This window comes from Ranitomeya imitator, chromosome 1 (genome assembly GCF_032444005.1).
Source record: "Ranitomeya imitator isolate aRanImi1 chromosome 1, aRanImi1.pri, whole genome shotgun sequence".
In the NCBI taxonomy this organism is placed as follows: domain Eukaryota; kingdom Metazoa; phylum Chordata; class Amphibia; order Anura; family Dendrobatidae; genus Ranitomeya; species Ranitomeya imitator.
This window is the reverse complement of record NC_091282.1, coordinates 507,418,472-507,434,204: the sequence shown is the minus strand read 5'-3', so window position 1 is coordinate 507,434,204 and position 15,733 is coordinate 507,418,472. Positions and strand designations below refer to the sequence as shown.

General features: G+C 44.2%; 1 protein-coding gene across 1 annotated transcript in view; it reads right to left on the bottom strand.

The window, feature by feature from the left end:
* The window catches only part of LPAR1 (lysophosphatidic acid receptor 1), a 172,129-nt gene that overhangs the window by 2,622 nt on the left and 153,774 nt on the right, over positions 1–15,733 (bottom strand). The window lies entirely within an intron of this gene.

The window sequence follows — 15,733 nt, the reverse complement described above, 5'->3', positions numbered from 1 at the left end:
GCCCGATTCTAATGTATTGGGTATTCTAGAATATGTAGGTAGTATATAGCAGAGGCTACGTACTATATTGCACAGTGACATAGTATATAACAGAGCTACGTAGTATATAACACAGCGTATGTAGTATATAGCAGAGCAACGTAGTATATAACATAGCCACGTAGTGTATTGCACAGCTACGTAGTGTATTGCACAGGTACGTAGTATATTGGTCAGCCACGTATTATATAGCAGAGCCACATAGTATATTGTAGAGCCATGTATTATATTGCACAGGCACGTAGTATATTGCACAGCCCACGTAGTATATAACAGTCACGTAGTGTATTGCACAGCTACGTAGTGTATAACAGAGCCCACGCAGTATGTAGCACAGTCCACGTAGTATATAGCAATGTGGGCACAATATGCGTGGTTAAAAAAGACTTAATATAAACATATACTCACCTTTCGAAGGCCTCGTGAAGTCCTGGCACCTGTGTGCGGTGCACGCGGTAGCTTCCGGTCCCAGGGTTGGTATGAACGCAGGACCTGTGATGACGTCGCGGTCACATGACCGTGATGTCATGGAAGGTCCTTCTCGCATAGCATCTTTAGCACCGGAACCTGCCGCTTGCACTGCCGAGGACAGCGCGCCACGTCGGAGGGTGAGAATAACCTTTTTTTTTATTATTACTATTTGTCACATTAGATATTTTTACTATTGATGCCGCTTAGGCAACATCAATAGTGAAAAGTTGGTCACACAGGGTTAATAGCTGCATAATGGAGTGTGTTACCCGCGGCATAACGTGGTCCATTAACGCTGCCATTAACCCTGTGTGAGCGCTGACTGGGGGGTGGGGAGGGGAGTATGGAGCAGGCACTGACGGCTGGGGAGTAGGGAGGGACCAATTCTCGGCCGGTCTGTGCCCGTCGCTGCGATGCGGGATTTCCGGGACAGACAGACGGAAGTGACAATTATATAGTAGATACCCAATGCGTTAGAATCAGGCCACCATCTAGTATTCATATAAACATTGGTGCTTACATTTATGTTTTAACCGATTGGACACACTGCCATTGTTTTTCTCCTGTCTTTATTTTGAGTGTCAAAACTTTATTAGTCATCTATCGCTGCATGATCGCTTGTTCTCTACAGGATTACCTATAGTTTTCAAAGACACCATTTATTTTACCATATGATAAACTTAAAAATGGGGAAAATTTGTATTCTCTCCCTTACACATTGTCCTCCATGTTGTTCTCTCCCTCACAGACTGTCCTCCATGTTATTTTCTCCCTCACACAGTGTCCCAATGTTATTCCCTCCCTCACAACTGTCCTCCATGTTACTCTCTCCCTCACACACTGTCCTCCATGTTATTCTCTTCCTCACAGACTATCCTCCATGTTATTATCTCCATCAGACTGTCGTCCATGTTATTCTCTCCCTCACACACTGTCCTCCATGTTATTCTCTCCCTCACTGACTGTCATCCATGTTATTCTCTCCCTCACAGACTGTCCTCCATGTTATTCTCTCCCTCACAGACTGTCCTTCATGTTACTCTTGTTCTAGTATATGTATGTAGTTTATTTATGAACGCTGATTAGTTGAGGTCGGCCGTGCGTGACCAATCAGCGACGTGGGATTTCGGTTACAAACAGACCCTTCGACAATTATATACAGTGCCTACAAGTAGTATTTAACCCCCTGCAGATTTAGCAGGTTTACACATTTGGAATTAACTTGGCATTGTGACATTTGGACTGTAGATCAGCCTGGAAGTGTGAAATGCACTGCAGCAAAAAAGAATGTTATTTGTTTATTTTTTTTTTTAATTTGTGGAAGTCTTTTCAGAGGGTCATTTATTATTCAACCCCTCAACCCACCAGAATTCTGTTTGGTTCCCCTAAAGTATTAAGAAGTAGTTCAGGCACAAAGAACAATGAGCTTCACATGTTTGGATTAATTATCTCTTTTTCCAGCCTTTTCTGACTATTTAAGACCCTCCCCAAACTTGTGAACAGCACTCATACATGGTCAACATGGGAAAGACAAAGGAGCATTCCAAGGCCATCAGAGACAAGATCGTGGAGGGTCACAAGGCTGGCAAGGGGTACAAAACCCTTTCCAAGGAGTTGGGCCTACCTGTCTCCACTGTTGGGAGCATCATCCGGAAGTGGAAGGCTTATGGAACTACTGTTAGCCTTCCACGGCCTGGACAGCCTTTGAAAGTTTCCTCCCGTGCCGAGGCCAGGCTTGTCCGAAGAGTCAAGGCTAACCCAAGGACAACAAGGAAGGAGCTCCAGGAAGATCTCATGGCAGTGGGGACATTGGTTTCAGTCAATACCATAAGTAACGTACTCCACCGCAATGGTCTCCGTTCCAGACGAGCCCGTAAAGGTACCTTTACTTTCAAAGCGTCATGTCAAGGCTCGTCTACAGTTTGCTCATGATCACTTGGAGGACTCTGAGACTGACTGGTTCAAGGTTCTCTGGTCTGATGAGACCAAGATCGAGATCTTTGGTGCCAACCACACACGTGACGTTTGGAGACTGGATGGCACTGCATACGACCCCAAGAATACCATCCCTACAGTCAAGCATGGTGGTGGCAGCATCATGCTGTGGGGCTGTTTCTCAGCCAAGGGGCCTGGCCATCTGGTCCGCATCCATGGGAAGATGGATAGCACGGCCTACCTGGAGATTTTGGCCAAGAACCACTCTCCATATTCTTAAATCTATATTTTATTAGAGAAGTTATGCAGCACATAGGTCGAAAGAGTGTCTTTATAGCCTCCATCATGCTGGTATTCACTAATAAAAAAAAAGTTAAAGTTAAAATCACCCCTTTTCATATGTCTCAACTTTTTCAAACAGTTTTCTAATACACTTCTTTCACCTGTCGGCTCATCTCTATGCGAGTCATCTAGTCTTCTGTTGTGGTTCTGGCTCTGCGACTTCAAGTCTAGAAACCAGAATCTGACGAACTGAATAGCGCACATCATTGGTGGGGATGGGGCATCTTCAGTGAGAGACAGCAGTCTGAGAATGCATGCTCATATCAAGCTTTGCTCTCCTCTGTCTGGATCTTGCTGATGCTTTCAAGTGCCGTCCCTTCAGCTGACCAGCCCTGTGATATACTTTCTAACAAGCAGCACATCACAGCGCTTGCCTTAAAGGGACAACTCTACAAAGCATTGGCAGGATACACACAGAGGAGGAGAGTCAAGTCTGATCGGAGCATGCATACTCAAGACTGCTGCCACTCACAGAGGTAGACGGTAGAAGACTAGCTAGACCACATAGATATGAGCTTACAGGAGCAGGGCAGGTGAAAAGTACGGTACATTAGAAGTATTAGTAAACTGATAGTTAGGAAAATCTCAATAACGTAGTAGACTATGCTGTTCAATACAACAGTATCCAGCAAAAAAACCCACACATTACAGAGTCTTAATTTTCACGATGCTGTATTTCACAGATTGATCAAAGGCCTTGATATAATGTAAATGTTAGGTGCTTATCCGTAGTAAGTGTAACACCCCAGGTAATTGATTGTTATTGTGGTATTGCTTTCCTCAAGGGGAGAGTGATGTCACACTTGGAAGCGAGGAAGGATCCCTTTGACAGGTATTCAGCACATACTACACTGTTCTGACTCCAGGCCAGAAGGGGGAGCTCTACACCCGACTTCAAGGGAGCTGCTCTCTCTGGTCGGGAGGAGGAGTGAGTTGCTAGGCAGATGCTAGGCAGTTGGAGTTAGACAGTTGGTGAGAGGAGAGCGAGGAGAAAGGAAGGAAAGTTGCGGCCAAGGAGATGAGTGATTCTGCGGCTCTTGAGAAGGAAAAAAAAGCAGAGCAGTATGTAGGAGAATGAGAGGGAAAAGAAGCACAGGAGAGAAGAGCTGGAGAGGGAAGCTGCGACTGGGCTTCCTCCATGCTGAGCGCAGATACCGGTAGCCAGAAGACCGAGGTTGTGGTGGTAACTTCATGCCCACGGCAGAAACCGGCGGACAGCTGATTGCAAGTTACCTGCCCACCATTAATACCCGAGGACACAGTAGCAAATAGAGCCCAGGTCGTGATGGAGATGATGCAAAAAGGCTCGAGCTAGCTGTCGTATGGGTAGTGTCCTACCTAAAGGGGGACCTTGTGTGAGGCGTAAGGCAGCAAGGGACTACAACACCACAGCGCTAGAAGGAAGGCTTCCAACCCCACCTGGTAAGAGGGATTCCCAAATCGCTTCCAAGCTGGTCAGACCACAACAGCATCCGTGATCCAGTACCCTGGACTGGGGCTGCCTTGAACCAAGTAAAGAGGCAAAGAGACTGCAACCCTGTGTCCTGCGTTTCTTACTACACCACATATCACCATCTTTATCTATTATACCGGGAGCCCTGGGGACCCAGCTTCACCTGTGGGAAGCCATATCATCCCTGCTGCCATAACATCACCCCAGTGGACCCCTTTAAGCAGCATCGGTCACCCCTGACCGAATACCACAGGTGGCATCACAAACTTTTATTATTCAACCAACCCCTTTAAAGACCATCCCTTTAAACATGGGCACCCAGGGCTACGGACCAGGATGCCGCAACACATCCCTTTAAGTACCGGACCCGATACCGAGTACCCCACGGCCCTGGTGGGCATTCCATAGACATGATAAAGAGGCTATAAATGAGATGTGAATATGGCCCAAGCTGTATTTGAATAAATAGTGAAGAAATCAACATATACCAGCAATTCAAATTAGCCATATATTCATAAATTAGAAACTAAATCAGTAGCCAAGGTCAGCTCATTATTACATTTTTTAATAGTCAGTTTCCTTATAATTGGTAGTGAATGAGCACAGAGCAGGCGCACATACAGAGGATGCGCAGATACAGAGCATGCACAGATACAGAGCATGCGCAGATACAGAGCATGCGCAAACACTTGACTCAGAGCTGCAAATACAAGATGGAGGACACTATGGCCTTGTGTACAGAAGTAGGAAAACAATTATTGCAAAAAGGGCAGGCTTTTTTTGCACAACATAGAAGAATTAGTTCAATTGTAAATAAAAAGGGAATTAAAGGGAATCTGTCACCCTCTGGACGATTTTGATCTATTATAATGGGCATACAGGTAATACAATTGTTAAACCAGTCTTAGGCCCCTTTCACATATCAGTCTTTTGCCGTCAGTCTCAATCCGGCAAATTTTGAAAAAAAACGGATCCTGCGAATGTTGCCGCCGGATCCATTTTTTTCTCATAGACTTGTATTAGTGACGGATTGCGGCGGATAGCCTCACGTTTCATCCATTGTTCAGCAGATCTGTCAAAAATTGTTTATCTGGCGGCCGGAGACAACAGACAAAGTAACGTTTTTTGTGTTCGTCGAAAAAAAACGGACAGCGACGGATCTGTCGCCTTCCTTTGTTTGCTAAAATGGAAGCCTATGGGTGCCTGATCCGTCAAATGATGGAATCCGGTGACGGATTCTGTTTTTTTTAACGGAGCACGCTCTTTTTTTTTTTTAGGATCCAATTAGCTAGATCAGCTAGTCAGATCCGGCAAAAAAATGGATCCGTCGCATCAGTTTTTCAATATTCGACGGATTGTGACTGATAGCAAAAAGCTGATGTGTTATAGCAGCCTTACCTGTATGCATCATAGCTGCTGTATAGATCTTCAGAAATTAATTTACAATGTTCTATGCTAAAGATTTCTTCCAGGTTCCGGGGCCTGGAAGAAATCCCGGCCCCCGACTTCATTATAATGATACCCCCCTCCCATCAGCGTCACACTGACCTGTTCGGGGCTGTAATCCCATGCATGCGTGCGGATATGCAAACCCTGTCCACCCTACTATGAGCAGTGTTTGCATTGATCTTCTGCGCAGGTGCTGTGAGTCATTGCGCAGTAGCAGAAACTCGCCAGTGCCTGCACAGAAGTTAAGGTATAAGTTCGTGTAAGGGTTGCATAGGAGTAATGATCATAGTTTTCGAACAAAGCAGAGGCTTCCTTTGTCATCTCATCATCAGTTCTAGCATTGCAATCACTGGGGATGACCATTTTATCTAGGGAGCCTATACCTTAGCAAAAGGCTCACAGGGCTGTTTTATTATTACTGCGGGTGTCTAAAATTTAGGTACATCCTAGCATACGTCATATAATAGGATATGGATATTACATTATTTTTGCTAAAGGGGACTTTTCTGCAAAACCATTTATATGACTGTGTAGCCCTTTAAAAGATAAGCCATTCGATCTCTTTATGACCCAATACAGCTTGAAAGTACATTGAAGTATGAGGATGCACTTCTAGCTTCTCAGTCTCATGCTGTATTCCCTACATAGCAGCATCTTCCTTTGGCTAATTGGCAGGTCAGTGGCCGCGTAGCAGAACAAACAACTTGTCAATGAGCCAGGAGAAAGTCCTGAGAAGCTGTAAGTGCATCGCAATGCCCCAAGGCACTTCCAGATTGATGTTCAAAACCGTGATTTCTCGCTGCCAAAGCAGCACTTTGGGGTCATAAAGGCATTGACTGGATAATCTGTTAAAGGGCTATAAAGTAATAGCAGCTTTGGGGTTTAAAAGTTGAGGAAATTTCCTTTAAAAAAAAATATAAAAATCAAAGAAAGACTTTGCCTCTTTCTTTAAGCAGAAGATCGATAACATCAGACAAAGCTTTGGCCCACAGCCCCCGATGACTCTTCCCTTGACAGCTCAGCCCTGTTCTTCCAAAGCCAGCTTCTCCACCATGACAGATAATCAGCTCTCCACGCTTTTGTCAGGATGACATCTCACCACTTGCACGCTTGACCCGCTCCCGTCCCATCTCATCCCTAACCTCGCCAAAGTCTTCATCCCAATCCTAACACAACTCTTCAACCTCTAACTTACAAACTGTGTCTTCCCCTCATCCTTCAAACATGCATCAATCACACCAATCCTCAAAAAACTCTCCCTTGACCCATCCTCTGTGTCCAGCTATCGCCCGATATCCCTTCTCCCTTATGCCTCAAAACTACAGGAACAGCATGTCAATCTGGAAGTGTCCTGCCACCTCTTTTTCTGCTCCCTCTTTGACCGGTTACAATCTGGCTTCCAATCATATCACTCAACAGAAACTGCCCTAACTAAAGTGATCAACGACCTACTAACCGCCAAGAGTAAGCGACACTACTCTGTCCTCTGCCTTCGACACTGTAGACCACTCCCTCCTGTTACAGATTCTCTCATCTCTTGGCATCACAGACTTGACCCTATCCTGGATCTCATCATATCTAACAGACCGGACATTCAGTGACTCCCTCTCCCATACCACCTCCTCATCTCGCCCCTTGTCTGTAGGTGTTCCCCAAGGCTCAGTTCTAGGACCCCTACTCTTCTCTATTTACACATTCGGCCTGGGACAGCTCATAGAATCTCACGGTTGGCAATATTATCTCTACGCTGATGAAACGCAGATCTACCAACTCAAAAACATTTCCCGGATCCGTGCATTCCTTGACCATGAAACCACAAAAACACTAGTGCATGCTCTTATCTTCTGCCTCGACTACTGCAACCTCCTACTCTCTGGCCTCCCCTCTAGTCTCCCCGCTATTCCCCAGCCTCTCCTCTCTGCCAGGCCCTTCATTGGCTTCCTATTGCCCAGAGGCTACAATTCAAAACACTAACAATGACATACAAAGCCATTCACAACCTATCTCCTCCATACATCTGTGACATGGTCTCCCAATACCTACCCTACAAGCAACATTTGATCGTCTCATGATCTCCTTCTCTACTTCTCTCTCATTTCTTCCTCCCACAACTGCATCCAAGACTTTTCCCGTGCTTCCTCTATACTCTGGAACTCTCTACCCCAACACATCAGGCTCTCGCCTACCATGGAAATCTTCAAAAAGAACTTAAAGACCCACCTCATCCGACAAGCATGACAAGCGTACAACCTGAAGTGATCCTTAGTCTGCTGAACCGCCACACGACCAGCTCTACCCTCTCCTAGTGTATCCTCATCCATAACCTGTAGACTGTGAGCCCTCGCAGGCAGGGTCCTCTCTCCTCCTGTACTTGCGTGTGCCTTGTTTTACTCATGTTTATTGTACTTGTCCAATATTTTCCCCGTTCACATGTAAAGCGTCATGGAATAAATGGCGCTATAAAAATGGATAATAATAATAATAATAATAATAATAGCAATAAAGTACCGCGATGGGACTTGAAATGTAGTGGAGTCATTTTAACCTTTTTTTATTTTTTTATTTGGTCCTAGTTAGTGTTGAGCGATACCGTCCGATACTTGAAAGTATCGGTATCGGATAGTATCGGCCGATACCCGAAAAATATCGGATATCGCCGATACCGATATCCGATACCAATACAAGTCAATGGGACATCAAGTATCGGAAGGTATTCTCATGGTTCCCAGGGTCTGAAGGAGAGGAAACTCTCCTTCAGGCCCTGGGATCCATAGGGATGTGTAAAATAAAGAATTAAAATAAAAAATATTGATATATTTACCTCTCCGGCGGCCCCTGAACTCAGCGCGGGTAACCGGCAGGCTTCTTTGTTCAAAATCAGCGCTTTTAGGACCTGAGAATCACGTCCCGGCTTCTGATTGGTCGCGGGCCGCCCATGTGACCGCCACGCGACCAATCACAAGCCGCGACGTCACCGCAAGCTATTAACGCGCTCATTTTTAAAAATGAGCGCGTTAATGACTTTCAAAGACGTAGCGGCTTGTGATTGGTCACGTGGCCGCGACCAATCACAAGCCGCTACGTCTTTGAAAGCCATTAACACGCTCATTTTTAAAAATGAGCGCGTTAATAGCTTGCGGTGACGTCGCGGCTTGTGATTGGTCGCGTGGCGGTCACATGTGCGGCCCGCGACCAATCAGAAGCCGGGACGTGATTCTCAGGTCCTAAAAGCGCTGATTTTGAACAACGAAGCCTGCCGGTTACCCGTGCTGAGTCCAGGGGCCGCCGGAGAGGTAAATATATCAATATTTTTTATTTTAATTCTTTATTTTACACATCTCTATGTATCCGATACCGATACCCGATACCACAAAAGTATCGGATCTCGGTATCGGAATTCCGATACCGCAAGTATCGGCCGATACCCGATACTTGCGGTATCGGAATGCTCAACACTAGTCCTAGTACAAATATGAAAGCATAAGGAGGCATAAAACAAATGCAGCACTGATAAAAAAAAGTCTCCTGAAGCAACTGCTATGTCTTCCAATATCTAGAGTTTACTGAAAATGCAAACCAGATCTAACAGCAGAGAACACTTAACTGAGAAGTATGTTAAGCCCATGGCTGCAATTACAAGGTCAGGCAATTTAGACAGGAAAGCGCTAAATGAGAATGGGCTTTGAAGATATTTTTGTTCTTGTGTTGATTTTGTGGAGAAACATGTGACATAATCCAGACCGTGTACAACACTAGGCAAACACTTGCTGTACATTACTCAGACAGCCTAAAGATTTGTGTGTTTATCTGGGCATGTTAATCACATCTGAAATGTGTTGCATTATGCTCTATAGTTCTTAAGCTCTACAGAAAGTGGTCACCAGGATAGGTCACATGAACCAATGGAAAATGGAACGATTTGAATAGTTTATATCATATCTTCAAAATGTTCATATTGTATTTCATATTTTAATAGAAAACAGATATACCAGTTGAAACATTCTGACCATCAATAGAGTAGAAAGAGGGTAAAAAAGGAGAACTTTAATAATCTCACTTGTTTTAATTTATGTTCTTTTAAAGATCCAGTTAGACAGGGCGATAACAGGAGAGGAACCTCATTTTCTCCAATTATTGGTCTGCCTAAATAGTCTAGCAATCAACGAGCAAACAGAGCAAGCTCATTCAATTGGGATCATTTTTAGGCCGGGGTTACCCCAGAGTATAGCATCGGATGTAATATACTGTACTAATGATACTCAGCTTCAGCTCTGTTTCGAGAGGGAGCCGAGAGTCGGCGCACTGTGCTCCGATCCTCTCGCAGGAGAGAATTGAAAAACAGGCGTGGAGGAGACTGAGAAAGCAATCTCTCCATTTCCTCCATCTATTGCACATTAAACCACCCCAATTTACAGAATATGATTCATCGCTTCAATCATTTTGATGGGAAAAATATTGATGCATGCTGAGGCTATTGATGGAGACTCTAAATTGAGCTCCTGACCACAGAGTGAACATAGCCAAAGATGAATGTATTAAAAAGCCAAGAAGAATTTGCATTTCCACCAACATCTTGAGAGGAAACCACCAGGAAGTCTTAATGTTTTCTACTTGGTTCCACAGAGATAGCCAGCATTCTATTTATGGGGCTGTCTGGAGAACATCCTAACACAAAAATATTGCGAAGATGAGCTGGTTGACTCATGAGATATTGTGCACACTAGTATTATTGATGCATACTTACATACCAATAACCAGTCATAGGCATGTATGGTGTCGGAGAGCAGTTCAGTAAGAGCTTGGTAATCACAAATTCTGGGCAGCACTACAATGATGACATGATGCCCTCACCATCATGCGGTGGATAATTTAGCTATGAGGCACAAAAAAAAATCTGTTATTGCCAGATCAGCATCAGTACTGGTGGTTGAGCTACCTCATAAACAGGGAGACTGTCAAACCCGAGTGATTTTAAAAGGGTTGTTCTTCTATTCTTTTTTCAGGCGCTTACAGCTCTCCAGCCTGCCGGGGAGTGGATGCTCATGCTTGAAGTACAGTTCAGGCCGGCAGCATTGTTGTGGATTCAGGAGCTGAGGCAAGGTACGTGGCCCCGGCATCCTCACCCTAGCGTTAGGGACAGGGAAGGAGCCCCTGGTCCCGGGATACCTGGGAACAGAGTCGTGACAGGATTCTGCAGCTTTGGAAACTCAGTGGGGCTGGAATCAGGAGCTAACCACGTTCTTCAAAGAGAATGACCAGTCTCAGTGCAGTGCTTACAAGCCCTGTATACAGCATTGTAAGAGCTGCGGTCTAGTGATCATGGCTGGGGTTCTTCCCAAAATAACAAGTTGCCCACAATCTATTAGGGAGATCACTTGCTGATTTGCTGGTCTGAGTCACTGTACTCCACTTTCTCTGGCCAAGTACGGAGCATGGGTAGCGCATACACACTTCAGCTCCATTCAGGACAAGGCTGTGCAGAGTCCGTTGTTGAGCTTCCTGAACTCCATCCTCAGATCAACAAGATATCCTAGAGTAAAGAGTTATTCGCAAAATATGGAAAGATCGGGGGGCAAATTTTAATACAAAGTTATTTGCAAAGTTGCTTGTTTTTACAAGTACGGTACTATGCAAATAAACCAGTCTAATAAGATGGGGATAACCCCTTAAAGAACCATAACGGTCTTGATAAGGACACTAGAATATATAACATAGTTAGTAAGGCCGAAAAAAGACATTTGTCCATCCAGTTCAGCCTATATTCCATCATAATAAATCCCCAGATCTACGTCCTTCTACAGAACCTAATTGTATGATACAATATTGTTCTGCTCCAGGAAGACATCCAGGCCTCTCTTGAACCCCTCGACTGAGTTCGCCATCACCACCTCCTCAGGCAAGCAATTCCAGATTCTCACTGCCTTAACAGTAAAGAATCCTCTTCTATGTTGGTGGAAAAACCTTCTCTCCTCCAGACGCAAAGAATGCCCCCTTGTGCCCGTCACCTTCCTTGGTATAAACAGATCCTCAGCGAGATATTTGTATTGTCCCCTTATATACTTATACATGGTTATTAAATCGCCCCCCAGTCGTCTTTTTTCTAGACTAAATAATCCTAATTTCGCTAATCTATCTGGGTATTGTAGTTCTCCCATCCCCTTTATTAATTTTGTTGCCCTCCTTTGTACTCTCTCTAGTTCCATTGTATCCTTCCTGAGCACCGGTGCCCAAAACTGGACACAGTACTCCATGTGCGGTCTAACTAGGGATTTGTACAGAGGCAGTATAATGCTCTCATCATGTGTATCCAGACCTCTTTTAATGCACCCCATGATCCTGTTTGCCTTGGCAGCTGCTGCCTGGCACTGGCTGCTCCAGGTAAGTTTATCATTAACTAGGATCCCCAAGTCCTTCTCCCTGTCAGATTTACCCAGTGGTTTACCATTCAGTGTGTAATGGTGATATTGATTCCTTCTTCCCATGTGTATAACCTTACATTTATCATTGTTAAACCTCATCTGCCACCTTTCAGCCCAAGTTTCCAACTTATCCAGATCCATCTGTAGCAGAATACTATCTTCTCTTGTATTAACTGCTTTACATAGTTTTGTATCATCTGCAAATATTGATATTTTACTGTGTAAACCTTCTACCAGATCATTAATGAATATGTTGAAGAGAACAGGTCCCAATACTGACCCCTGCGGTACCCCACTGGTCACAGCGACCCAGTTAGAGACTATACCATTTATAACCACCCTCTGCTTTCTATCACTAAGCCAGTTACTAACCCATTTACACACAATTTCCCCCAGACCAAGCATTCTCATTTTGTGTACCAACCTCTTGTGTGGCACGGTATCAAACGCTTTGGAAAAATCGAGATATACCACGTCCAATGACTCACCATGGTCCAGCCTATAGCTTACCTCTTCATAAAAACTGATTAGATTGGTTTGACAGGAACGATTTCTCATAAACCCATGCTGATATGGAGTTAAACAGTTATTCTCATTGAGATAATCCAGAATAACATCCCTCAGAAACCCTTCAAATATTTTACCAACAATAGAGGTTAGACTTACTGGCCTATAATTTCCAGGTTCACTTTTAGAGCCCTTTTTGAATATTGGCACCACATTTGCTATGCGCCAATCCTGCGGAACAGACCCTGTCGCTATAGAGTCCCTAAAAATAAGAAATAATGGTTTATCTATTACTAGTGTTGAGCGATACCGTCCGATACTTGAAAGTATCGGTATCGGATAGTATCGGCCGATACCCGAAAAATATCGGATATCGCCGATACCGATATCCGATACCAATACAAGTCAATGGGACATCAAGTATCGGAAGGTATTCTCATGGTTCCCAGGGTCTGAAGGAGAGGAAACTCTCCTTCAGGCCCTGGGATCCATAGGGATGTGTAAAATAAAGAATTAAAATAAAAAATATTGATATATTTACCTCTCCGGCGGCCCCTGAACTCAGCGCGGGTAACCGGCAGGCTTCTTTGTTCAAAATCAGCGCTTTTAGGACCTGAGAATCACGTCCCGGCTTCTGATTGGTCGCGGGCCGCCCATGTGACCGCCACGCGACCAATCACAAGCCGCGACGTCACCGCAAGCTATTAACGCGCTCATTTTTAAAAATGAGCGCGTTAATGACTTTCAAAGACGTAGCGGCTTGTGATTGGTCGCGTTGGTTTAGACCTAATACTATTAGATAGTATTAGGTCTAAAAGTGCTGCTCCTCTGGTTGGATTCTGCACCAATTGTGAAAGATAATTTTTCTTGGTTATTAGCAGAAACCTGTTGCCTTTATGGGTTTCACAGGTTTCTGTTTCCCAGTTAATATCCGGGTAGTTAAAGTCCCCCATAACCAGGACCTCATTATGGGTTGCAGCTTCATCTATCTGCTTTAGAAGTAGACTTTCCATGGTTTCTGTTATATTTGGGGGTTTGTAACAGACCCCAATGAGAATTTTGTTACCATTTTTCCCTCCATGAATTTCGACCCATATGGACTCGACATCCTCATTTCCTTCGCTAATATCCTCCCTTAAAGTGGACTTTAGACAAGACTTTACATAGAGACAAACCCCTCCTCCTCTCCGATTTTTACGATCCTTTCTAAACAGACTGTAACCCTGTAAGTTAACTGCCCAGTCATAGCTTTCATCTAACCATGTCTCGGTTATTCCCACTATGTCAAAGTTACCTGTAGATATTTCTGCTTCTAGTTCTTCCATCTTGTTTGTCAGGCTTCTGGCGTTTGCGAGCATGCAGTTTAGAGGATTTTGTTTTGTTCCAATCTCCTCGCTGTGGATTGTTTTAGAAATGTTCTTACCTCCCTTCTGAGTATGTTTTCCTGGATCTTCTTTGTTCAAGTCTAATGTTTTTCTTCCCGTCCCCTCTTCTTCTAGTTTAACGCCCTCCTGATGAGTGTAGCGAGTCTTCTGGCGAATGTGTGTTTCCCAGGTTTGTTGAGGTGTAGTCCGTCTCTGGCGAGGAGTCCATCGTACAAGTAATTCACACCGTGGTCCAGGAATCCGAATCCTTGTTGTCTGCACCATCGTCTTAGCCAGTTGTTTGCATCAAGGATCCTGTTCCATCTCCTGGTGCCATGCCCGTCTACTGGAAGGATAGAAGTTCCTTTACTTTCTTCCCCAACTCTTCAAAGTCTTTGCAGATTGTCGGTAGGTCCTTCCTTGCCGTGTCATTGGTGCCAACATGTATCAGAAGAAATGGGTGGACGTCCTTGGAGTTGAAGAGCTTTGGTATCCTATCGGTCACATCCTTGATCATCGCACCTGGAAGGCAGCATACTTCTCTTGCGGTTATGTCCGGTCTGCAGATGGCTGCTTCTGTGCCTCTCAATAGTGAGTCTCCCACCACCACCACTCTTCGTTGCTTCTTGGCTGTACTTTTTGCTGTCACTTGTTGCTGTGTGCCCTTTTCTTTTTTGCTTGCTGGTATTGCTTCATCCTTAGGTGTGCCATCTTCATCTTCTACAAAGATTTGATATCGGTTCTTCAGTTGTGTGTATATAAGTAGTGCTGTGCCACAACACAATATTCTTTTGGTCTCTCCAAGCACTGGATGTCCATAAAACATCCTTATTTAATAGCCTAGGATTATGTCAGTTTATGTGAATGATGCAATGAAGAGCAGCTGATGGAAACTGCAAATAACTTGGACAGGAAAGCATTTCCTTCCTGTGCTGAGCAATCATTTCCAGAGCTTTAATGAGGCTCTAACCATACATATTAGAATCAATGTAACAAAAGGGGGTTTTAATTCTTTACCCCAAATTTACAGGTGACAGGAGTTGCAAAATAATGAAGTCAGGTATATTTACCTGTTTTAACTTCCTGGATCTAGTGCAGACTATTCTGCTGGTCTGCACTAGACAGGAAGTAATCATTTACTTCTTTGGTCACTTGACCACAGAAGTCTGTAACTGGCTAAAGTGGATGTGACTGACACATATTAGTCTACGTAGTAATGCAAATTAGTCATATGCAGTCAATACTGGGAAAAGATACTGGGGGCCATGGATATGCCAATCAAGCTTGGAGGGTTCCGCGTGGAAATGCTCAAGATTGGAGGTTTCGGGTTGAGTAAGGCAATCAAGATTGGAGAGTTGGGGTTGGACACCATACTGCTTGACTTGCCATACAAAAATTAAGAGCAGAAAGAAGTATGCTTAAAAAGACTGTCCAGTCACCATTCGGCACATTGGTGGTTATAGTGGTAAAAGGTAAAAAGATAAGCAGGACCAAGACAAGTTCCAATATATTATTGTTGTTTGTGATGTGTACAGAAAAGAAAGTCATCAGTTTCCTGCAGTGCTTATTCTTTTTCATGTCAAGAATTGCTATATCAGTATGAAAGGCAACCTATAATGTAAAAAAAAGCTATTAATCTGCAGATATAGGGTTAATCTGCATAACCTCACCCTCTCTATAAAGTGTTTTTTTAGCCAATGAACATTATTAAAATACCTCAAACTAGAGTTGAGCGACCTTGACCTTTTTAGAGT